Below are 13,824 nucleotides of genomic sequence, written 5' to 3'. Positions count from 1 at the left end.
AACATTGTGGCGACTGGAAAATAAAATGAGAGAGAGAGAAAGAGAGAAACAGGTAGGGGAAGATTACAGACCTAAATTTTATAATTAGAGCAAAAAACTTGAGAGCAAGCCTAAAAAAGATAGTACAAAAATAACAGATAATGCCTACCTAACATTTATATGTGAAAATTCTGTTCTATTACAGGAAATGGAAACAGAAGAGCAGTTATGACCCCATCTCCCGGGCCAGTGCTTTGTGGAAGGGAATGCTCCAATGGCAGTGGATTCAGTGGCTCCGTGAACCTGCATGGAACACCGCAGAGGTGACGAGATGCCCCTTCATGGGAAGGTCACCCAATGCCCAGGCTCTGTCTTGGGAGCCTCCTCCCTGACATAAGCAGGTAGCAGGTCATACTGTCCTGAGAGGCCCTATGGCAAGGACCTGGGATGGTCTCTGGCCAACAATGGTATCAGCTCTACCTAATCCACTCCGGGGAGCTCAGGAGACCTTTGTCCATTAGAATCTGCATGCAACTCCACAGCCCCTGTTGTCACCTTTGGTTGTTGTCTGTGACATTGAGTGACCTTGACAAGAGGCAGTCAGCAGCCACCCCTGGGGTCCTGATGCCCAGAGCCCATGAGAACATTAATGTCTGCTGTTCTGAGGGACAAAGTTGGGGATAATTTGTTAGGCAGCAGTAGGTAATTAATGCAGAAAATTAATTCACCATCACAGCTACATTTACCTTACAATTTGAAGGAGTTAGGAAATTCATCCATTTATTCGTTATAAGAGAATACACCATATAATGTCCGAGAAAAGCATTTCTCATGTTCAGACAACGCTTTGGAGCAGAAGAGGGGACCTGCAAGGGTCTTCAGGGAAATTCCATTCTGGCTTGGTTTCATCCTTCTTTTTGTTTTTGTTTAGTTTTGGTACTGGGAATCGAACCCAGAGCCTTCTCACTGAGCTGCATCTCCAGCTCTTCTTGAATTTTTAAAGGCTGTTTCTGGCTAAGTCGTTAAGTTGCCTGGGCTGGGCTTGAAGTTATAATCCTCCTGCTTCAGCCTCCCAGAGTGCTGAGCTGTCAGGCTTGTAGCACAAGGCCCAGTGCTTTGATTCTTTGCCCCAGGTGCAAACCTGGCATCCTCACACTTCTCCTTTTGGCCAAGGGCGCTGTCTGTATAATGCATATAGCATGCTAATATTGGATTGGGTTTTGATTCTGAAGCTCGGGGTCAAGGCCCTAGAGATAAAGGATCTATTCCTGGTTCTGACATGCAGTTTGGCCACACAGCTCAGCCAGATTTGGAGCTGAAAGTGTCAGATTTGCTTGGTACCCATGGAGGCCTTTGAAAGGATTAATGAGATAATATTAAGACTCACTACATGACTCAGAAGAAAAATACAGTGTGACAAATATTCTTATGTTCAAAGGTAACCTATTTTTTTCTTAAAATATTTTTGGGTTATCGCAGGGACACAAACTTTTAAAGAAAGTATAGTTTTGATCTATTTTTCAGCTGTAATGGGACTGGTGTCCAGCTTACAAAAATTCAGGATGCATAACTTTTTTATGATGATGGATTGGAGTCTCAAACTCTGTACAAATCCGAGGCCTCCCCCAGGTGGCCTACATGGCTTGAGGTGTCTTAAACATTTGAGTCTCAGTTTCCCACTCTGTAAAGCAAGTATGTTTGCCCTAAAAGGTCACAGCCTTCACCTACTCCACAGGCAAGCAGAAGTGTCACTGTGCGCCAGGAAGCCTGGAGCCCTCCTAAGCCCCACTTTGCTGGTTTGTCTTTTCTTCTGATATGATGATTTCCCTGGTCACATCCATGGATCCAATGCACACAGTGCCCCTGTGGTTGGTGCCACATACGTCGTCTCCTGAGCTGGAGCAGCCTCAAGAGTCAATATCATTTGTCAGAGAAGCTGGCTGTGGAAGCAGGTGTCTCTAAGGACTTCAAAAGCACCAAGCATGATGAATATCTTTCCGAGCCTTGCCAGGGTTTTATTAACAAATGTGTTTTCAAAGGTTTGTTTGGTATCTCCTTTGCTGTTTTTTGTTCTCTTTGCTCCTTCAGACCATGTGCTGAAGTGCTACGTAAGACTGACAATTACAAGGAGGAGACAAATTGCCATGATGCTTATCATAGCAGCCACCTGGACCTTAAACTTCTCTTTGAGTCTGGAAATTCAGCTCAAAAACAAGCATTGTTACGCATGTGACTTGATTTTCAAATGATGGCTGTTTTGAAACTCCCATGTAAGATGAATTCAGGAGCTGTGATTTTTGACCATTTGGTACTAAAAGTCATTTTTGTCTGCAGTAAGTCAATGTTGAAGATTTGCTCTTTAACTCTCCCTACCTCAAACATTATAAAATCAGAAAAGAAAATAGTTAAATAGATGATGTTCCTTTTCCATACTCTATGTGTGATATTCAAAGCAAAGGCTTAAAGAAACTAAACAGCACGTGTAGAAGATATACATGGATATACAGCAGGAGAAAAAATTTTATAACCAACCCTTGTCACCGCAAAGCCATGTGCAGGTCCCTTCTCAGAAATAAAATACAGTGGTTCTTTCGCAACTTGGATGCAGACCAAGAGATGCAGGGAGGGAGAAAGGAAGGGAGGGGAGGGTACATAAAAAGAACTGAGATGCGTTCTGTTCATGTACCAGCTCCCTGCGGTGCATGCAGTCTTTATCTACTGCAAACATGCACCAATAAAAATTTAAAAACAGAAATGCAACACCCTCCCTTCCTTGCCCAAGAGGCTGCAGGAAGCCTCATCTTCACATGCTGGCTGACAGAGGAAATAAAGAATCGAACACAGCTTCTTCCGGAGCTCACTAAGTGCAAACACATCTTCTTTCTCCTCTTTCTGTTCAGTGAAATCTCCCCTCAGAATTTATATTTGCTGGTTCTACCAAAAGTGATCCATAGATTTGAAGGTTAGATAGACTTCACAACATTTTTAAATAAATACATATAGGGAAATTAGGTTGGCAGCAGGGAAGGAAGAAGGAAAAGGAGACAAATCCAGGCGCATACTTGGTCTTAAAGGTTGAAGCTTGTGGTGTTTCCTAAGTATTTTGATTGATGGAGATTTTAGGGTTCCTTTTCACTCACCACCACACCTGCTCTTGCCTTTCCACACCCTGGTTGATGCCCGTATACTATTTTATTTTTCTCGTTTCGGTGGAGATCTTCATCTTTGTCAGGAAGAGTGTTATTCTCTCTGAAGGTGCATAGTGGAGAGGTTGAAGATTTCCTGCAATTCTTTATCATTAAAACAATGAGTACAATTATGTTGACTCCCAAAAACACAGGAGTTGAGAAATGATTGGCCAAAAATAACTTGCATAATATAATAATATAATTATAGTTTTTAATAATTATAATTGAAATTATTAGGAGTATAAGAAAATGGGTAAACATGAGCAAGAAATTTGTCATAAAATAAACTTTTAATGTGGAGCTCTTACCCATGTGATTTTTTTTTTTATTTGCTCCTGTTGCATTGGGACAATCAGGAAAAGCAAGCTGGTAAGCCAATTATAACATTTAATAAGCCTTTAAAATAAGACAGATTCTCAAACATCAAGTTTATTTTTTCCTATCTGTATAATAGTAGGAAAGAGGCCCTTTAAGGATTCTGAACAGTTTGGCCACGCTGTTTGCCAGTGGCAACAAGTAGAACTATCCCACGCCCTTGAGAAGTAGGCACGGCAATGTCAGGCTGTCCAAGATTATGCACAGTGAAAATTGAAGTTAAATTTTAAAAAAGGATAGAAAGAGGTGGGAGTCGCTAGGAAAATCATGAGGAATCGAGTCGGCTCTAGCATACTCTGCAAACTCCCTGTTGTCTGGACACAGGGCAGAGTCACGAGGGGGTCGAAGGGCTGAGGACAGCGGCCTCCTGGGCTCCTGATGATGTTTGCTCTCTCCAAGCACACTCTGTTTTGGGGTCTGCTTCGCTCACCAGGTCCAACTGCAATCAGAGCGTTACCACCCGGATTCTAAAATCATGTGCGCTGCTGATATGATAGCAGACCTTCTGGCTATTTAGAAAACACTACCTTTGAAAATGCAAAGTTAATGTGTCAGCACATAAAGGTATGCTGCAGCTTATGGTGTGTTTTTGTTTCATTTTTTTTCTAACAGCTGAACCTGTGACCACAGCCTCAGGGAACGTTTATCAATGTAATATGAGCTGATGGCCCTTGAACACCCAGTCTTCCCAACCATTTTTAAAAATGTGAGTAGCAGGAAGATGAAATAGAAGAGAAATGAGAGATAAAATCATACACTTTCAATATATATGCTTTTTTCATTTGGTTTATTATTAATAAAAAATCGCCACGAGGAAAAATAAATATTCATTTCCATAGAGATGTGGAACCTAGAATGAAAGCGAACACCATTACATTATTTACTGTTTTATTATAAACCTGGAGTTATTTTCACTCCTGGTACCACCTGTGAAAGTTGTCAGCTTCAAGATGAAGTCGCATGTGTGTGTCAAACCCAGGCAGTCAAGAGGCCTGGCGGGTCAGGGCTTCCTGTGGGGTTTGCCTGGTTGCAGCAACTGTCTTAAGGCCAGCCAAGCTCTCATACAAGAAAGCCTGCCCACACAAGTCTTATGGGCTCCATCAAAAGAACCAGCCTACGATGACTTCTTTTTATTTTTCTGGCTGAACTGCATCCCCAGTGCATTTTTTATTTTTTGTTTTGAGACAGGACCTCCCTACATTGCTAAGTTTCCCAGGCAGAGGTTGAATGATCCTTTTGCTTCTGTCTCCCAGAATGTTGGGATGACAAGAGTGCATTGCCACACCAGGTGCTGCTATGACTTTACAACTAAAGGTTAGTAACTCCGGCCACTGACTAATCAGAACTCACTAGCTTTCACCGAGGGCTCCATCCCAAGGAGCTTTCTTTCAGAAGACATCACACAGCCTTTCCCTTTCCACTGTAGCCCTCCATCTTTTCTTTTGTTTCCTGAACACACTAGAGGCCGCACCTACCTGTGCCTGTGTGTCCCCGACTGGAGTCCCACTCTTTATCATCCCAAGATAAAGCCCTCTGAGTGGAGATCTGTCCATATTGCACCTGCTTTTTGTGTACTCTTTACAAGAACAGCTCACAGCCCCTTCTACTCTCTCTGTAAACCACGTGTGGCCCAGGAGATGGGCAGCTCACCTGCCTCTTGCCCCAGCCAGGAGAAACCTCCTTGAGGCAGCCAAAGATAACTGAGAAGCCACTGCAAAGCTTCCTGGAAGCTCCAGAAATCACACCAAATATGAGAGCCATTTAAATAGCGTCTTGAGCCAAACCCTGTCTCCAAATTTATGTTTGAAGTCCTAATCATTGGCAGCTCAGGATAAAATTCTGTGGTGCTCCCAGTTTAGGGTGGGCTTGTTGGCCAATATGACTGCTGTCTTTATCTGAAAAAAAGGACAAATTTAGGAGAAATTTGGGTATCTCAGGCTAAATGAAAAAAAGACAATCAGGACATGCTAACTTTAAAATGATAGAGGTGGTGAACTTATCTAACAAACTCTAAGGCAGCCATGTTAAAAGTTCTTCCACAAGCAATTACAAGCATTATTGCTAAAGTTGAGGGAAAAACCCCTCACTAGAACACCCAAAAAAGTCCCAGAAAACACAAAGGTTTTGAGAGAGAAGAGGAGAAAAGCTTGGGACAGCTGCTCTAATATAAAGAGAGCTTAGAGGAAATAGATATTTTTACATATTTATTTGTGATATTAGTTTGCCAGAGACAACCATTTTAACCTTTGGCCGTTTCTACTGGTTATGATTTACACCTATATTTCTAAACAACAGGTTCAGTGTCTGATTTCTTGTTTTTCAATTTTAAGAATTGTCTGCTGACTTGCTACTATAAAAAAATGAGGATATTACACACACACACACACACACACACACACACACACACACACGCACTTACTTTGCCTCCTCTTATCTCCCCAGGGTAGTTCTGGATTAGATCAATGTTCTATGTTACATTTCTACGACGAAATACATATTATGAAGTTCTCGGAAATGGAAAATATTTTTGGTGAAATTATATGCATTTTTATTCCCATTCAGCCCTGCATTTTTTATTCTAAGAGTCTTCTTATTTCCTGTATGGATGAAAGGCTAATTTCACATTTCCAAAGACTGGCCACCATCTGTTCTTGCAGTGGTGGAAAAGTGTGATTTTTTTCTTTATTAGTTTTGTTTCATTTTTAAGACCTACATATGTGCTATTCTGCTAAAACGTAAGATGTGAACTAAGAAATAAAAGCAATCATGAAGAGCTCAGAAGAAGGCAATTTTTTTTTGGATGTGAGAATTTTCTAGAGTCCTGGTGTATAGCTCTTTTATAGAAGAGGAACTGAGACCCACAGAAGTAAAGAGAAGACCACCAACCCCAGCTGGTCAGCCCTGGGGCCAGGGAGCTAGCCACAGCTATATGGATCGAGGAAGCAGATGATGACAAGGGTGACCTGAGTCAGTCACGTGAATGGAGTTCACCTCCAGGGCTTGGAGAGCAGCAGCCGTGTGGAGGCTGTTTTCTACCTACAATCCATTCCGCATCCCCTGGGGGGCACAGCAAAAGGCTGAGGGCCTCCATCAGGGTTAACTGGTGGCCCCAGGTAGGAGAAGAGAGGCCCAACTGTCCAGACAAATGAGCCAAGGATGACAATGAGAACAACCCTCAGGTCCACTCATAACAACGCATTCCTACTTTCAATACTGGAGTTTAGTCTGAGCAAATCACCAAACCAGTGTGTGAGTGAACCAAGAAAGATGGTTCCATGGTCAAATTAGTTAAGCAAATGCTGTAAGTTTTCTTTGATGTTAGTGTGTGTGGTGGATTAACTGATGGTCAGCTTGGAATGCCCAGCTGAAGTGAATCAGCCTGGTCTGGGCATGGAGGATGCACCTGAGGATTGTCGCCAATGGCATAGAAAGAGAATTGAAGGGGAAGAGCGTGGGCTGTTGATTTTCTTGGAGAAGCTTGCTGTGGTTGGTTTTCCTGATGTGAACTTGGCTGTTCTCTCATCGTCAGAGGAGCCTCGGGTCCTCACTGGGAAAGGCTGCTCTTCCTGTCAGAGGAGCTCAGATCTTTGCCGTGAGCGTCACTTCCTGGCTCCAGTGCAGATCCCTCAGCCTGGCGGCACAGCGCCTTCACTCCACTGGCCCAGATTTTCTAGCTTCCACTCATGGCCTTTGGGCCTTCCTGGTGCAGATCCTCAGTTGGACTTGCATGAAACACTGCCTTGGGCTCTAGACCACTGGCTAAACTCGTGGAGGACATTGCCTTGGACTCTAGGCCTTCAGCTGGACTTGTGCGGGACACTGCTGTGGGATCCAGGCCCTTGGCTGGATTCCTTGGCTCTCTAGTGTGCAGCTAGATTTTATATGCATTTGACTTTTTGGGTGACTATTATATATATATAATAATCCCATAAATTATGTGTCCTATATTAAATCTATTCCTTGCAAACCCTGACTACAACAGTACACTTATACTAATCTTAAAAGCATCAACCTCAGAGCAATTATCAAAGTGCACAGCTGCTAACCAGGTCACACCTGTGTTATGAAATGATCTCGGGCTGTGTCGTGAGGCACACATGTTGAGATTTTACTTGTAGCTTTCCATAGATCATTTTACTTTAGAGAAATAATAGAACAGGCCCTTAAATCCCTATTTAGTCATTGCTTGTTTAATAAGTACTTAACTGAAGTGCTTTTCATTAACACATGGAGAATTTGGAGAAGAAAATAATAGCAAAGTAAATTGTTGACAAATAGATGTTGTGGCCCATGGATGCTGCAAGGCCTGCGGTGATGAGCTCCTGACGTTTCTTATTGCAAACACTTCAAACCCCCGTGTTCTAGTTTCCCAGGTGAGTGCTGGGAATGTAGAAATGTTCATCACTCATAATCTCAAGGACATAGAGAAAAGAGACCCTCGCCAGCTGTCTCAAGGAAAAGGCAGTGCTTTAGTGAAGCACTAGATGTGAACAGAAATATTCCAGGAAAAGGGGAAGGACTCACTCTGAAAGGACTCAAAACCCCATCACACCTGCTTCTTTGATGGCTAAAATGCCAGCAACTGTAGGCAGGTCTTGCAGTTAATGGAATGCTCTATGTATAGAATGCAATGCTTGAGAAATATTTATTTCCCTCCATTTTATTTGTCCAGTTTTGCTAAACATCTTTGGATTTTTAATGGTATAAAATACATCTTACAGGCTTGGACTCTAAGGACCTCTGTTCTCCACCGAGATCCCTCTGTAACTGCCTGACTCCAGTGTGTCAGATCTACTTGAAGTCATTTCTGCTTGTTGAAATTAGGAACAGCGTATCCTATGTGATAATGTAATGCTCAGCACTCCATGGCAGGATGACAGTAGCTAGCATGGAATAAATGTTGTTTCTCACTAACTTTTGCCTTATTTAATGTAACTGTGTTATAATAGCAATGTATGAGAAAATGATTATTTTTCAGAGAAGAAAATTCTAAATCTTTAGAAACTATCATATCAGGGTTCCTGTATGGGCCTTCAGAAGTTGACTCATGCACCTTCAAAATTGATATTTGTGTACACATTCCTATGTTCAAACAAAAAGGAGGAGGCAAGAAAGATGATGGTGCTACTCAGCCTTTCATTATTGTAACAAATACTGGAGAAAATCAATGTAAAAAGAAGAATGGTTTTTTTCATCTGCATCTCTCGAATGACCAGTGATGTTGCACATTTTTTCATATATTTATTTGCTGTTTTTACTTCTTTGTACGAGAAATAGCTGTTCATTTTGGATGCCCATTTTTGAATTGGGTCTTTGAATTTGGGAGGTCTGATTTTTTTTCAGTTCTTTATATATTCTTGATAGTAGAGTTTTGTCTGAGTTGCAGCTGCTAAATATTTCTTCCCACATTGTAGGTTGTCTTTTAGCTCTGTTGGTAGTTTCTCTTGCAGTGCAGAAGCTTTTTAATAAGATGAGATCCCAGTTGATTCTTTGTGCTAGTTCCCATGCTACTGAAGATTTGTTCATAAAGTCTTTTCCTATGCCAATGTCATCAAGAGTTCTACCTAACTTATCTTCCAGCAAGTTTAGTGTTTCTGACTTAATATTTAGATCTTTAATCCACTTCGATCTTAGTTTAGTTCATGGTGATAGGTATGGGTCTAGTTTTAATTTCTGACAGGTTGAAATCCAGTTTTTCCAACACCATTTATTAAATAGGCTATCTTTCCTCCAAGGAGGGTGGTTGGCTCCTTTGTCAAAGATGAGGTGACTGAGTATGTCTGCAGTTGTTTCTGCATCTTCTAATCTATTCCACTGATCTTCGGGTCTGTTTCTTTGCCAATACCATGCTGTTTTTATCACAGTAGCTTTGTAGTATAGTTTCAAGTTGGGGATTGTGATGCCCCCAGCCATGTCTCTGTTGCCTAGAAGTGCTTTTGCTATTCTAGGTTTCTTCTGTTTCCAAATGAATTTTTGGATTGTTTTCTCTAGTTCTGTGAAGTATATAGTTGGAATTTCAATTGGGGTTGCATTGAATCTATATAGTAGTTTTGGAAGTATGGCCATTTTCACTGTATTGGTTCTTCCTACCCAGGAACAAGGGATATCTTTCCATTTTCTTATATCCTTTTCAATCTCCTTCTTCAGAGTGCTGTAGTTTTCAGTGTAGACCTCACCCTGCAAAGAATGGCTGCTATCAAGAAATCAACCAATAACAAATGCTGGCAGGGGTGTGGAGAGAAAGGAACCCTTCTCCATTGTTGGTGGGAATGTAGACTGGTGCAACCACTGTGGAAATCAGTATGGAGATACCTCAAAGAACTAGGACTACAGGTCCCATTTGACTCAGCTATTCCCCTACTGGGAATCTTCCCCAAAGAATTAAAAGAATCATACCACAGTGATATATGTGCACCTGTGTTTATAGTGGCACAGTTTGTAATAGCGAAAGCTTGGAAACAGCCCAAGTGCCCATTGACTGGAAACTGGATAAAGAAGATGTGGTTTTTTAATAAAATGGAGTACTACTCAGTCATAAAGAATGAGAAACTAGAGACATTTATAGCTAAATGGATGCATATTGAGGCCATACTCTTAAGTGAAATAAATAGGACACACGTGTAAATACCGAGTAGTTTCTCTAGTGTGAGAAATTGAAAGTGTAAATAAGGATGAAAATGATTAAAATGAATAATTGATAATTTGAAATGAGAAAAGGTCCAAGGGTTTGGGGATGGTGGAAGGGAAAGGGGAAAGGGAAGAAGGGAAAGAAAAAATTATGAGGAAAAAAACTGGAATCAAACTCTGTGTAAATAGGGAAAGGTGGAGGGGGTGAAGGGTGCACAGGTAATGGGAGAAAAAATAAAAACTAAGATACATCATGTTCTGGTACAAACACCCAATGATAAATGTAAATGTATTTTATACCTAAAATGTACCAATAAATATACATATTTTTAAAAAAACAGAAAAAATAAAGAAGAATGGTTTGTTATGGCTCGTGGTTTTGGAGTTTCAGCCCATGGTCAGTTGGTTCAATGCCTTTGCCTATGGCCAAAGAGGCCTTGCTCCTTATTTTGACTTGAAAGCAAAAGAGAGAAGGGGCTGGAGCCCCAATATCTCCTTCATGGGAGCACCTGACGGCCTAATTTCAATCCATTGACCCCACCTCTTAAATGTTTCCCAACCTCTCAAAAGTTCTGCAGGTTGGGGATCAGGCCTTGAACATGTGGTCCTCTTGGAGACCCTTAAGCAAAGCAGAGAGTGGTATTGACAGTTGTTGGATGTAAGGAAAGTAACAACACAGTCACATGCTCAGAGCCTGAGAGTATTTTTGAGATAAAGTTTTCATGAGTTTGGTTTTCTATATACACTATCACATGACACCCACTGGCTTCTTTTATCTGGGCCAGGAGAACATTCAGGACTTTGGAACAATATGCAGCTAGAAGTCATTTAGGTCCTGCATGACAATTTTGATATTTATTTCCTCTGAAAGAATACCACCAGTGATATGTGCTTTGATGCCATCTAGTTACTTGGCAGTCATTAATGAAAAGGGAAGCCAAGCAGACAAAAATTTAGATTAGGGGTTAGAAGTGGCAGATCTGCTGAAAAATTATAGGATGGAGATTTCTTTTTTCGGTGAAAATAATTTGAGATGCTTAATTACTAAGTTGGAATTCTTCAGTGTTCCCTCAATTCCAACACCCCCCCACACACTCACATATTTAAACTTTTCTCTCCCAAATGCCCATAATGATTTATAATTTGAATGTGGCTCCAATAAATGTGTCTGTGACACATATCTGTGCCATTGCTTTAGACACTTCTTTACCCAGCTGAGCATTGTCAGTGGATACATTCCACATGGTAGTTAATTGGTATTTTGAAGAATTTCATAATAGGAACAAAGAACCAGCCTTGTCCCTTTCTCTGTTGTACACTGCCTGAATCCCACCAGCAAAAGCCCCCAGCACTCTGCACATGAGGGTCACCACCACCTCGGGTAGCCGCCTCTGAGTATTGCCAGAAACAAGGCAGGAAGCAGGTCCAGTGGAGTCCTTGTTTCCCTGCAGCACTGAGTCTCGGCCCCTCCTGCTCCTCAGCCTTGCCTGGGAGGCCTTCGTCATCCAGATGCATTGCATCGGTGCTAAAGTGACACAGAATGGAGACAGGGTCAGGATGGGTCAGGATAGCTGGGCAGGTCTGGGTTTTCTCCAAAGAGCTCATATTTGGAAATCTGATTTCCATTGCCAGATATGAAGAGGATGCAGACTTCATCTGACATAGTGCTTAGAGCTGTGGCCTCAGGTCTAGATGGCTTTGCCTGATCCCCATCACCTCAGTACTGAAGCTGGGTGAGAAGAGGGAGAGAGGCCACACACACACACTTATCTTCCTCTCGCCACAGGATGTTCTGCCTGCTCTGGGACTTTCTGGCCTTCTCCAGACGTGCTCATGACTCTGCACCTCGCCAGCCAACAGCCCCGAACATCTCTTTCCTGTATAACGTCTTTCAGGTTCAGACATTTTGTTATGGCAATGAAACATGAACTCATACAGTAGCTGACTAGGAACACCCACACAATTCTATCTCCAATGACATGCTTTCCCAAGCACACAAATACATATTCAGTACTTAACGACAATTGTTAGCATCTCCTTTTATGTTCAACCATTCAGAAAAATTCATCCATGTGGGCTTGAGGAAGGAGTCCTTTGTGTGATTCCTCCCAAATAATCTGAGCTGATCTGGACACCCTCAGCTTCTTCCATAATTCCAGCATTTCAGCACTGGGCCCCAATGGCGGAGTGTTCCAAAGGAGACCATCTTAGCACTTTCGTGACTACCCCTGTTCTTGAAATCCTCTATTATTCTGTTCATATTCATCCTTCTCCATCAGAAGACCAAAAACTACCATGAGGATTGAGTATATCCCCAACAGCAACTAAACTTTATTTAGAATTTATTTGTCATGATTAAATGCTCTCTAAATCACAAAGAATACTAATCCATATTTTAAACCTCAAATTATCCATGTTGAAAGGGCTAAAGATAATTTCATTTACAGATGATTATTTTAAATAGACATTGATTTGTGGAAAATATAACAGCTTGAAAGTAGGATGTGAGTTCTCGATTTTGCTCTGCCTGAAAGTAGACAAGCTGTAATTTATAAGAACAATCCATACAGACCCAGCTTCCTGACACTCCTTTGCTAACTTATCATGCAGTGTGGGCTCACTCTCTTGCTCCCCACGTGACTGTCACGTGGGGTCATTGAGGGGTCCTGGGGGAGATATATTCATTGAGGGGGTCAGAGTAATTGTCTCGCCTGGAAACATTGTCAGGCCCCTTGTGTGTGTTATATACTTTCTTTGATATATACTATGAGGAATAACAACACTATGTATTGTTTTTACTATAGATATTTCCAATTATGCTTCTATATGTAATGAATTAGAAATTTAGAGAGGGTGAAGCTTCTAGAGGCTGCAGTGCCAGGGAAGATTTGCAGCTTTTTGTAAGTTTTTCTACCAAGAACAACCAGATATTCATAGGGAGGAAGAGGAAAAAGCTCAGCACCCCTGTCCCCCAGCACACCACGGCTGGGCATGAGGGGCAGCAGCTGCTGGCAAGTCCACCCATACACTTTCCAGCTTTACTTTATGCAGAAAGGGCTCTGTCTGGATGGAAAACTGTGGAAGTGTAGACAGAGACACTGGTGTATTCCACTATAAGGAAAGAAAGGAAGAGAAACCAATACCTGGTGTCTGACCAGAAGCATCTGTCCGGTCTCCCTGAAAAACCAAAGCCTTAAGCTGCAGGAGAAAAGGATTCAAAGTGAACTCCAAACACCAAGCTTGCTTTTTAAAAAAACATGTAATACCTCTTTATTGTAAAATGAGATATAATGTATTCTTATGCGTACACACATGCATACACACATAAACAGGTATCCTTTGGTATCTATAGGAGATTGGTTTGAGAATCCCTGCAAACACCAAGTTCTCCAGATTACTTATAATACCTGATACATATAAATGCTGTGGGAATTATTGTTATATTATTTAGGGGAAATTGACAAAAGAAATCTGTACTCAGTACAGACAAATTTTCTTCTATTATTTTTGTAATCTTAAAATAATATATTTTCATTTGCTAATCTATCTCCAAGCTCACTTCCTAATAATACTGTACCATTTATTTTTTCCATAAAAAATTTTAAGTATTGACAAAGTATCTCACATTCTGTATAATTTTAATCAATTGTATGAG

The sequence above is a fragment of the Heterocephalus glaber genome, unplaced genomic scaffold (assembly GCF_053883595.1).
Source record: "Heterocephalus glaber isolate CG9 unplaced genomic scaffold, H.glaber_assembly_v1.0 deba00001610, whole genome shotgun sequence".
Lineage (NCBI taxonomy): Eukaryota > Metazoa > Chordata > Mammalia > Rodentia > Bathyergidae > Heterocephalus > Heterocephalus glaber.
The sequence above is the reverse complement of the archived record's forward strand: the minus strand, read 5'-3'. Positions refer to the sequence as shown.